A 10,617-nucleotide genomic window follows, 5' to 3' on the forward strand; every position below is an offset into this window, starting at 1 on the left:
GGAACCTCTCACGGCGATGGTAATCACGACGCTTCCCTTTATTGTGCTAGAGCATTTTCCTCAAACCTCACAACTCCCCGTAAGGTAGGAATGAACTGTTATCCCAGAGCGGGAAGGGGACTTGTCCAGGCCTCTCCAGTCACCCCCATTCCCCATCTCTCAGCAGCGCTCACCATCTTGGCTAAATGTTGCCTTTCCGGGTCATGCCCCTCCCTCCAGCAAGGGAAGCGGGTTGAGAGGAGGTGAGGGTGGCAGAGACTCCAGGGTCTCCAGGGCAGGGGTCCTGGGTTTCCGCCCTGCTTTAGGGCCTGGCGTAGGGACAATTCCCATTGTACAGAAAGGGAAGCTGAGGTTTAGGGAAGGGGAGTGATGACTAGGGAGACCGGCTGGGCGTGGTTCCTTTCTTCTTTCCTCCCCAGGGCTCTGAGGGCTCCCGTTGAGGGGGACCCATGGGGCTGTTTGTGACCTGGGTATTCCTTTTGACGTCACTGCTGCTGGCTGAGGGCAGGTCCCTCTCCCTGCTTCAGCTCCCTCAGGGGCCTGCAGGTGAGTCCAGAGCCCTTCTGAGTTAAAGACCCAGCCTTCTCAGGAATCTCAGTGAGGGATTCTGTCTGAGGCCCCTCCCAGTGCTCAGCAGAAAATGGGAGAGGCCAGGCGGCGAGGGGCTGAACCATTGCTCATGGCTGGTGGGGGTGGGGCGCCAGAAGGCCCTGGGCCCTCCACTTCTCTTGGCTGCAGACAAGGGTGAAGATAAGTGTTTGGGGTGGTCTGGGAGGTGGGTCTGGGCTGGCTGCCAGGGTGGGGTCCTGCCTGGGTCAGCAGGGCTGCATTCCTGGGCAGGTTTTGCCTTAGGCTCCCCTGGGAGTTTTCCATGGAAACCCGAGAGGGCCCTGGATGCACAGGAGGCTTCCTTCGCCTGGGATCTGTCTTTCTGTCCCTCTCTTTCTGTCATTCTCTGTCTCTTTTTCCTTATCTCTTTGTTTCTGCTTCTCTCACTCTCTCCAACCCATCCTTTCTCTCTCTCTTTTTAGCCCCCACCAACACCGTGCACCCCCAACCCCACAGCCACCACTAGGCTCCCTCTGAAGCCAGAGCATCTCTGGAGGGTCTAACAGTTGCTGGGGCCTGAAGCCACTGGCTAAGTCCAGGCTGAGCGGGCTAGAGCTGCCCAGACTCAGCTCCTTGGCAATCCCAGAGGACCAGAGAGGCCCGGGGCCCTCTCTCCCTAGGCAGAGAGCCCTGACAGGTTGTGCTGGTCTCCTGTTACCTCTTTCCTGCCCCAGCTGCCAGGTGTCTGGTTAAATGGCTACCGCCTTGCCTGGGAACAGGGATTTGGGCTCTACGCACCACACGGAAGGTTCAGCCCTTCATCCCAGCCTCAGAGGGCCTGGAACCCTGCAGCAGACTGTGGAAATGGATTCCTTTGGGCCACTCCTCCCTGGTGCCAGGTGCCCACCATGAGGAAGCCAGGCTAGGCTGGAGCCAGGGCCTGTATGCTGCGTGAGGTTGCCCTGGATGCTCTGGATACTCGGAGCATCTCAGGATGTGTGAGGGACGGACATGAGAGATGGTCTTAGAAACTGAGAAACAAGGCAGAGGGGAACTCAGAGGAAGCCATCGACAGAGACAGAAACATATACAGAAAGCAAGAGACAGGGAAGGGGGCGGGGAATGGAAGGACAAAGTGTGACACCCAGAGAACCCTGCCCCGTCCTGTCCCCACCTGGGCCTCAGCCAGGAAGGCTGCCTCCCATCCACCTTTAGAGTCAGAGTCACCCTTCTCTTTTCTGTGTTTTCACCCAAGGACCCATGAAGACAGAAGTCTCGTATCTGTGTGCGCAGCACTTTACTGTGTCTCAGTCACTGCCCCCTCTCTCTTTCTCTCCATCAAATGTCCCTAAAGCCTAAGTGACTCTTGAGCCTAGGGAGGGAGGAAGTATTAGCCCATTTTACAGATGCAGGAACTGAGGCTCAGAAAGTTTAAGTGACAATTAAGGTGGACAGAGCCAGGGTTAGAACCCATCTCCATCCGATGCCCACCCTAACTACTCACGCCAAGATGATTAGGGCTGCCAGATGGTGCTCTGTGAGAGTCTGTGCAGGAGAGTGTTCTGGGAAGGTTGCCTGGAGGAGGTGGCATCTCAGCAGTCCCATCTCTTCCTTCCTGAGCCAGTGCCTGGGGAGGGTATGTCATGACTAAAGAGCCTGCCTACTGCCACGTGGGGTCTCTGAATAGCCTCCCCCTCCTTCCTAATCATCCTGCTGAGGGCCCACACCTGGTACCCAGCCTCAGTCTCTTAAGAACCTCAGCTCTGGCCCAGATGTTAATCATTTGTTAGCCACCTGCCCCCATTTGGCCAGTCTCTGGGATGGGTGTGCAGGCATGTCCCCGGTGCCTAGTGCAGCCACAGAATGTCTTCAGTTGGTTGGGTTTGGAGGCTGGGCATTGAAACTCAATGTAGGCTGGGGCTTGGTGAGGTTATTTTAGTTACCTATCATTTATAACTTTGTTTCTACAGTCAGCATAGCACGATCATAAAGCCTAGGAGCTTTAGGTTAAACTGTTGGATTTCAACTCCGAGCTCCATTAGCTGTAAACTCGGGCCTTGGACCTTGAGTCTTAGCGGCTTCAACTGTAAAATGGGGTTAAAAGCATTGCTTATTTCATAGAGTAATTACAAGGATAACCTGAGCCACACGAAGCGCTTAGCACAATCTCTGGCAAGTAGTAATAGTGAAAATGTTAGCTTTTATTGTTAAATACTGGACGCTATGTTCTAAAGAGCCCATCTTGTCCCTTAAAGGGAGAGCTGGAGGCTGGGTGGAATCACCGTGCCGCTCTATGACTATGTCTGTGATCCTCCAGACTGAGCACTTCCTGGGGGCAGAGATGGGTTTCATGGATCCATTTCCTGTGTCCAGCCTGGGACCCACCCAGAGTGGAGATTCAATGAACTGCAATGGGCAATGACTCCAGTCAGAAACTGTGGGCAGAGGACAGCCACCGGGGAGCTCCCCGGGATGGCAGCCCCTCAAGCCTTCCACGGTGGGAAGCAGTATTACAAAGTAGGGAGGACCTTTGGCTCGAGAATCAGAGGGTCTGGAGTGCAAAGCTCAGCTGGGCCACTGTCCTCGGTGTGACCAGGACAAGTGCCACCACCTTCCCGAGCCCCAGAGGTCCTGCTTATGAAACGAGGATGATGCTGTCTGCCGGGCAGGGTGGTATGGGGTTAAATGAGACATGATGAGTGAAACACCACTCCCATGGGAGTGCTTTCGCATGCATTTGTCTCATTCATCAGTCTTCCCTCTGCTCGACTTTTGTTTCAAGTCCTTGGGTGATGGTAACCTTTCTGGGGCAGTTCGTAGGAACCTGTGCGTGTCTCGCATCTCAAGGGACAGCCTTATGCATACCTTTCTCCTGCCATGTGAAGAGAGGACTCTGCCTAACGTGACCTCTTCCCAGAGTCTTCTGTCTCTGCCATGCTCACAGCCTGGGGTTTGGCAAGTTGATTCTGCCATCTTCCTGGACAAGCTTTGATATCCCTGTTTTACAGATGAGGCTCAGAGTGTGTAGGCAACTTGCCAAAGGTCACGTGGCTCTAAGAAATGAAATTAGAATTAGGTCTCTCAATTCAAAGTCCATACTATGATCTGGTTCATTGTGCCTCCTGCTGTGGGGGTGGGGAAGGGTCTTTGGAAGGTGGCTGACTCTTGAGAGCCCACCTAGGCATCTGGGTCCTCTTGTTAGGGCCCCTGGAATCTGGGACCTCTGGACAGCCTCTTATCTTCCTAAATAACCCTCTAACTCAGGGCTTCCCAGCCAATGTGCCCAAATGGGTTACAGATGTGTTGAAATATCTCCTTAGCCCTTGGGGACAGAGCCCTGGGCTGGTCACCTCAGACCAGGCTCAGTCTTGTCTCTCCACCCCAGTACGCTGACAAATATGTATACTTCTCTGTGTATATCATGATGTGAAACAGGTTGGGAAACACTGGTGGCCCTAACCAATCCCCTCCCTGCCCCCACCATGTACACTAAACACACTTTTCCTCGAAGGATGGGGCTTCATGGTCCTCTCTTTATCTGAGAAATGGGGACTGAAGTAGGTGTTGTCAAAGGCCTTTCTGGTACTGTGAATCTTAGTGTGAGCCTTAGAACTCAGTGTTGGGAGGGAGCAGGGTCTGCATGGGGCTCAAGCAGCTTGCTAAGAGGGCCAAAAACCATGGAGAAAGGGAGCCATGGAGGAGAGACCAGAGGCTATGGCTCCACCTCAACTTGAGTCTTTGGCTGCGTGGGGGCCAGGTGAGGCGGCTGGAAGGCTCCAGGTGTCTGCTCTTCCCCACACTGCATCCTCCATCAGAATGGCCCCCTTCTTCATGCTGAAGGCCTCCAGTCTCATTGCTTGGGTTTTAGATCAAAGCCTGCTGGGAAGGGCCACATCTGTCATCCTCATCAGCCACACCAGAGGAACACTATGGCCAAGTTTGGCAAGGCTGGTCTTTTCCTTCCTGACAAGAAAACAAGAGTCAGGCCTCAGAGCTGAGGGAGGATGGGGAGTCAGGCAGGCAAACAGAGATGCAGAAGGATGGGGCAGCCAGGCTCCACCACCCACATCATTCCCTTAGGCAATTGGTAAGGAGGAAGGAGCTCTGGTCTCAAGTCAGATCTGAATTTTAATCAGGGCTTAGCCACTTTCTCGTGTGGCCTTAGGCAAGCCACTAAACCTCTGAGTCTCAGTTTCTTCATCTGTTAAACGGTGGTAATAATACCTCAGGGGTGGGGTGTTAGATTAAATGAAGGACAGTGGGAATGACATGATACAAACTATAAGGTGCTGTCCCTCTTCTGCCACAGTCTTGCCAGGGGTGGCTGCTGCCTGCGTTCCTCTGGTACCTCTGGCCCCTTCCCCCACATGCCAGGGGTCAGCCCCAGCTCCCAGGTGTTAAGTCCTCAGGAGAATGGGAGCCTGTCATACCAGCTCATGGAATCATATGGCAGGAGCTAGTCTTCATCAGGCCTTGGGTTCCACATCTGTAAGACAAAAAAGAGGCCTTGGGTCTCTGAAATCCTCTGATTTCTGTGAGGGTCCAATCTGGATATGTTTCTTCCAAGTCGTGATGGTGGAATTTTCTCGCTGTATTGTGAGCAACTGACAGAATCCCCAAAACTCTTTATGTACCTTATCTCTGTCCTCCCACAATCCTATGAGACAGGGGTCTTGCTAGTGTCCCTGTGTTGGAGATAAGATGCTGGGCTCAGAGAGGTTCACTAACTTCCTTGCTGTAGGTCACAACACAGCTAGTAGGAAGCAGAGCTGGGATTCAAACCTAGGTCTCGAAGGAACCTTGAGATTCTAATCATGCCTAGAGCCTCACTGTTTTCCTGTTGTCCAGAGTAACTGCTTTTTACTTTTGTTTTTCTTTTCTGTGTTAACAACAATAAAAAAGTAAGACCAGAGACTGAAAAATAAGCCAGTGAGGAAGTCAAAAACCCAGCCCCTGGAGTCAGCCAGGGTTTCAGGAAATATATCTCCTGTCACATGTGAAAACAAACACAGCCACCTGTGACCAGGCTCTTTTCATGGGCGATCAGGACAAAGTCCAGAGGACTGGAGAGCCGGGTGGCCAAGAACTGGCTTGCAGGTGGAATGCCCGGGGGCAGACAGGCTTCCAGAGCAGAGCAGCCAGGCCAGGCTCTCTCACTCTGCGTTCTGCCCAAGCAGGCCGACTGAGCTCCCACGGGATCAGTTGTCCAACTCACCAGACTGGCTGGACCTCCAGGCCTCAGGCAGGCCCTTAGGCACAGCCCAGAGCCTGGGAGACGGAGGTCCCGCCCATGTAAAGGGCAGAGGCCCTCCTTTCTTTGGCAGCTCAGCCCGGCTCTGTTTAACTTAACCCCTACCTTCTTGCCTCAGAGCAGCTGTGGTCACCCTCTGGCACAGAGGCCTCCAGACTAGTCCTTACATCTGGAGGCTGGATCAGGTCCCCCAGAGGGCTTCGGACTGTTGGTCAGGAAACCAACAACTTCCTGATAGTCATTATTGTAATTGGTAGCATTTATTTGACATTTACTGGATGCCAGGCACTTTATAGATACTAACTCACGTAAGCCTCACCATAACCCATTATTAAGTCCATTTTATAGGTTGGAAAGCTGAGGCACAGTGGTAAAGTGATTGCCCAGGGCCAATGACTGGTAAGATGTGGCAGATTTGGCATTTCAAGCAGGGAGAGTGGGAGGGCTGGGCCAGGGTGCCAGCATGGACTAAGCCTACTTGGCACCAGCTTGATTGCATGTCATTTTCACACCATGTGGGGCGGGCGGGTTGAATATCCCCATTCACTGATAAGGAGGCAGCTCTGCAGTGTCTCCCAAGGTTATGTGGCTGATATGATCCAGGGGAGGGAACCAAGGGTCACTGGGTAACTCTGAGTTCAGTTCTAATACCTCCCTACGCTGAAGGCCCAGTGGGCTGGGACAGGGCAGCGGGTGGAGAGAAAAGAGCTCTGGACCCAGAATCTCCAAGAACTCTACAACACGCCCGGCCCCGATCTTGCCGCGTGACCAGCAGGCTGTTGCTCTCTCTGGCTACTTTGAAAAATGCGCCAATCTCAAAGGTCTTCTGTACAGCGGACATTGCTCTGGGGTTCATGACTCAGGGGGACTGTGCCTCCAGGAAGTCAATGATGGAGCAGAGGTGCTGGAAGCTTTGTGTGAGATTTTCCCTGGCCAGGCCATGCTGCACCAGGGACCCCAGGTCTGCCTGCACCCCACTTCCAGCAGAGGGACCAGGCCATGCTGGGGACGGAGCCTACGGCAGTGGATTTCACACATTAAAATTCCCGGGAGAGATTTAAAAAACCCTGATGCCCAGCCTGTACCCCGGACTAATTAAATCAGCATCTCTGGGACGGGGGCTGAGGCACCACCAAGTTTGAGAGCTCTTGGGGTAATTCCAGTGAGCAGTAATGATGGAGTCCACTACTCTAAACAAATGGGGGATGGGAGAAGTAAGAACCTCTGGGTTCTTCTAGGGGTTAGTGACCTCCGCCCTTACCAGATGACAGCATGTGCCTGCACAGCTGTGTGCATCTTTCTTGGGAGACTGTTCACAGCTTCCATTGGCCTTTCTGACCCAAGGGAGATTGGTATCCCCCCAAGCTAGCGCTGTCATTTCTAAGGACCAGAAACCTCCAGTTGCAGGATCAAAGTTGGTTTGTCTTATCTTCTGTAAGAACCCTTTCCTTACCTTCCCAGACTCCACCTACCCCCTCCTTTCCTGCTTCCTGCAAATACACATCAAGTAGTTACTACATACTAGGCACTGTTCTAGGCTCTGAGATACAGGGTGAATGAGACAGACACAGCTCCTCCCCTTAAAGATCCATATTCTAATGGGGGCTCCAGACACACTAGCGAACCAATAAGATAACTCCTGTGAATGAGGCATGTGACAGGCTCAGGTGTCAAAGCTGCTGCTCCTTAGAGTCACTGGGGGAGCCCCCCTAAAGATTCTGATGCCTTGGTTGGGGGGGCGGGCGGGTGGCATTGACACATTTTGACTCTAACGTACAGCTGGAGGTGAGGCCTTCTGTGTAGGTCAGGTGCTCGGGGAAGGCGTCTGGGAGGAGGGAACTGGAGCTACGGGAGGGAAGGAGCCAGCCCGGGGCTTTGGGAGCGGAGTGCCCTTAGAAGAAGGCCGGTCAAAGGCACTGAGGTGGGCAAGAGCCTGCTTTACTGGAAGGACAGGAAAGAATGGTCTTGTGATCTGGGGAATGTGTGTACAGAAAGGAGGGAGGTGCTGAGGACAGAGGAGGGACAGGACAAGACAGGGCAGAGGAGGCAGGGCCCCCTCCAGCCACAGAAGAGCACTAGTTTTATAGTGGCCGCATTATCACTGCAGGGTTGGAGACGGGAGAGTGTCAAGGTCTGGTTTTGCAGTTTTCAAAGCCCTTCCTCTGGTATGGATAACAGGTTGGCGAGGGCAGGGGTGGAACCTGTGACCAGCTAGGGAGCTGTACTGGTCCAGGTGGGAGGTGAGGCACGGAGCCGGGAGAGGTGCCAGATTGGGCTGTGGGATGAGTGGGGATGAAAAAGAGGGAGCCCCGGCTCTTAGGTGTTGGGTCAGAGCTGGCTGGTGGGCTGGTCGAAGGGCCATCTCTGCCCCTTCCCTGCACCCCGCAGCACGTGGAACTCTGGAGCGCCAGTCCCCAGGGATCTCAAGAGCCGTGGTTTGGCATTTCCTAACGTGTTCCACGCGGTGTTGAGGGCTCTTAAGTGAACAGTGGTTTTCAGTCAGCAGCGTTTATTGCCGGGTTCGGAGTCCGAGTCCTTAATAGCCTAACGAGCAGTGACTCAGGGAGAATCGGTGCTCCACACACTTGGTGACAGCAAAATTTTCTGTTCCTAACAGCACGTCTCCTAGGACTCATATTCTGAGGAACCACTCCAGCAAACGTTGCTCTGGTCCTGTCATTGGACAGGTGAGGAGGTGGGGGCGGGGGGCAGTCACCTGTGCTGGGTCTCAGCTCGCACCAGTCACCTGTGCTGAGTCTCGGCTCGCACCTCCTGACTCTGGGTCTAGAGGCGCAATTTGGTGGCACCACTCAGCTTCCCCAAGGCCGTGGGGGGCCATCCAGGTTCCAGGGTCAGGCCAGAAGTCTCCTTCCCCACCCGCAGCTGAGGCACAAACCAAACCTTCTCTATAGGTGCAAATTCGCAGGGGGCCAACATGGAGAGGGGATTCTCTTGAAGACACCAACTTCTCCCAGTCCCAAGGTCTCTGGGGAAGGCAAGAGAGGCTGGGCAGCAGGTTCTGGCATTCAGAGTTGGCTCGGGGTGCTCGCCCTACGTGAAGGTGCTCACCTTCGCGTGAAGACAGAAGAGGCCGGAGAATAGAGTCTCCGCTGACTCGGGCAGTGGATCTCGGCCTCCCTTTGGGAGGCCGAGCATTCTAAAATCCTGGGGTTCTCTGTGGGAGTCCCTCCCCTCCTCTGTCCATTCCTCTGTCCATCCATTCCTCCCTCTACTCCTCTCTCTCTCTATCCCTCCACCCTCCAGACAGCAACATTTTCTGGGAGCCGACTTTGTTCTCATAAATAATACATAGACTTTCCCCTCAAGGTATCACACAACCCATAGGGGAGTAGAAAATTACTGTACAGCATTATGAGCTATAATAGTAGCCTCCATTTATTGAAAGCCTGTCTTATGCCAGGCACTTTACCCATATTCTCTGATTTAACCTCTGGGTAAATCTGCCAAACAGATTTTATTTTCCTCTTTTCACAGATGAGTGAGGTGAGGCTCAGAGAGGTTAAATCATTTATCCAAGGTCACACAGCTAGGAGGTGATAGAACTGCATTCAAACCCAGGAGGTCTGATGCCAGAGCCTGTTCTGGAAACTGCCCCAGCATCCATTGTCATTGGAAGGAAGCAGAGAGGGAGTGCCCCTAACTAACATGTGAGTTGGTAGAGAGGGGGTGGCCGTGGCAGTGGTCATAAGGCTGGCAGGCATAGGTGGTTTCCTGGATGAGGGAGATGTCTGAGGTGAGTATTGAAGGAAGAGTAGGAGTTAGTAAAATATTAATATGGTAATCTCACTATACAGACTGATTTGGCGTAAAATTATATATTTGGTCAATTTAAATTATAGTTGCTTGGAAATGGTCAATCTACCTGCTATGAAGCATAACAGAAAATCGGCACCTTCCTGCTTGTACTCACACAGCTGTTAGTGACTGTTCCAGAATTTCCCAAATAAGATGGGCTTATTTTGCGGCCGTCAAGACATCCTCGCAGGCGATCGTGGGCAGACCCTCCAGTGTTTACCGCAAGGAAGCATAACACTGGAAGACATTCTCTTTGTCTAATTTCATCTGTCAATGAAACAGTCACCCTCACTTCTTCCAGAAGTACCGATAAAGACACTTACTGCAGCTCTGGCTCACTGAGCCCTGACGATGCCAGGCACTGACCTCGCTAGGATTCGAATGCTTGTCAGGGGATCCTGTGTCACCGCCGTTTGATCCCTTACACCTGGGGCTGGCAAACTTTTTCCATAAAGGGCCGGGCAGTAAGTGTTTTGGGCTTTGTGGGCCAAACGGCCTCTGTCGCAATGGCCCCGGTCATCCGTTGCAATGCCATAGCAGCTGTGGACAAGACATAAACCAGTGGGTGTGGCTGTGTGCCAGCACAACTTTATTTGTGGACATTGAAATTTGAATTTCACGTGTTACGAAATATTCTTTTAATTTTTCCCAACTATTTAAAAATGTAAAATCTGTCCTTAGCTTGTAAGCCGTACAAAAAAGTAGGTGACAGATGGAATTTGATCCGCAGGCCTCGTTGGCCGCCCCCTGCCCTACTGCAGCCCTTGTTGCTGTCATCCTGGGCGAGACTGAAGCTCAGACTCCTTGCATGGGCAGGCGGAGCTAGGAGGTAACTGATTCCACCTGTGGGGACTCCTCGAGGCTTGGTAGTGGCGGTGGGCTCCGTAAAGTTGGTGCCACACCCCATCCTGGGATGAGGCAGGCATGTTCCCAGCCTGAGCTGACCCCTGCCTTTTGTGGAACTGTCCATCTTCTGCTGAGTGTAGAGAAGGTTGTTCAAC

At 53.1% G+C, this 10,617-nt stretch overlaps 1 protein-coding gene across 6 annotated transcripts in view; it reads left to right on the forward strand.

Annotated features, from left to right (window-relative positions):
• CD82 (CD82 molecule) overlaps positions 1–10,617 on the forward strand; it is a 50,762-nt gene that overhangs the window by 13,026 nt on the left and 27,119 nt on the right. For 3 of the 6 annotated variants that reach the window (XM_011356854.2, XM_023528695.1, XM_011356856.2), the window contains one exon: positions 8,418–8,487. The exons of 2 other annotated variants lie outside the window; for them this stretch is intronic. The gene's annotated coding sequence lies outside the window, so the exon portion shown is untranslated. Of the gene's footprint in view, positions 1–7,907; positions 7,966–8,417; positions 8,488–10,617 lie in introns of all 6 variants that reach the window. One more of the 6 variants, XM_011356855.2, reaches the window with a different exon arrangement.

Source organism: Pteropus vampyrus, unplaced genomic scaffold (genome assembly GCF_000151845.1).
Source record: "Pteropus vampyrus isolate Shadow unplaced genomic scaffold, Pvam_2.0 Scaffold31, whole genome shotgun sequence".
Lineage (NCBI taxonomy): Eukaryota > Metazoa > Chordata > Mammalia > Chiroptera > Pteropodidae > Pteropus > Pteropus vampyrus.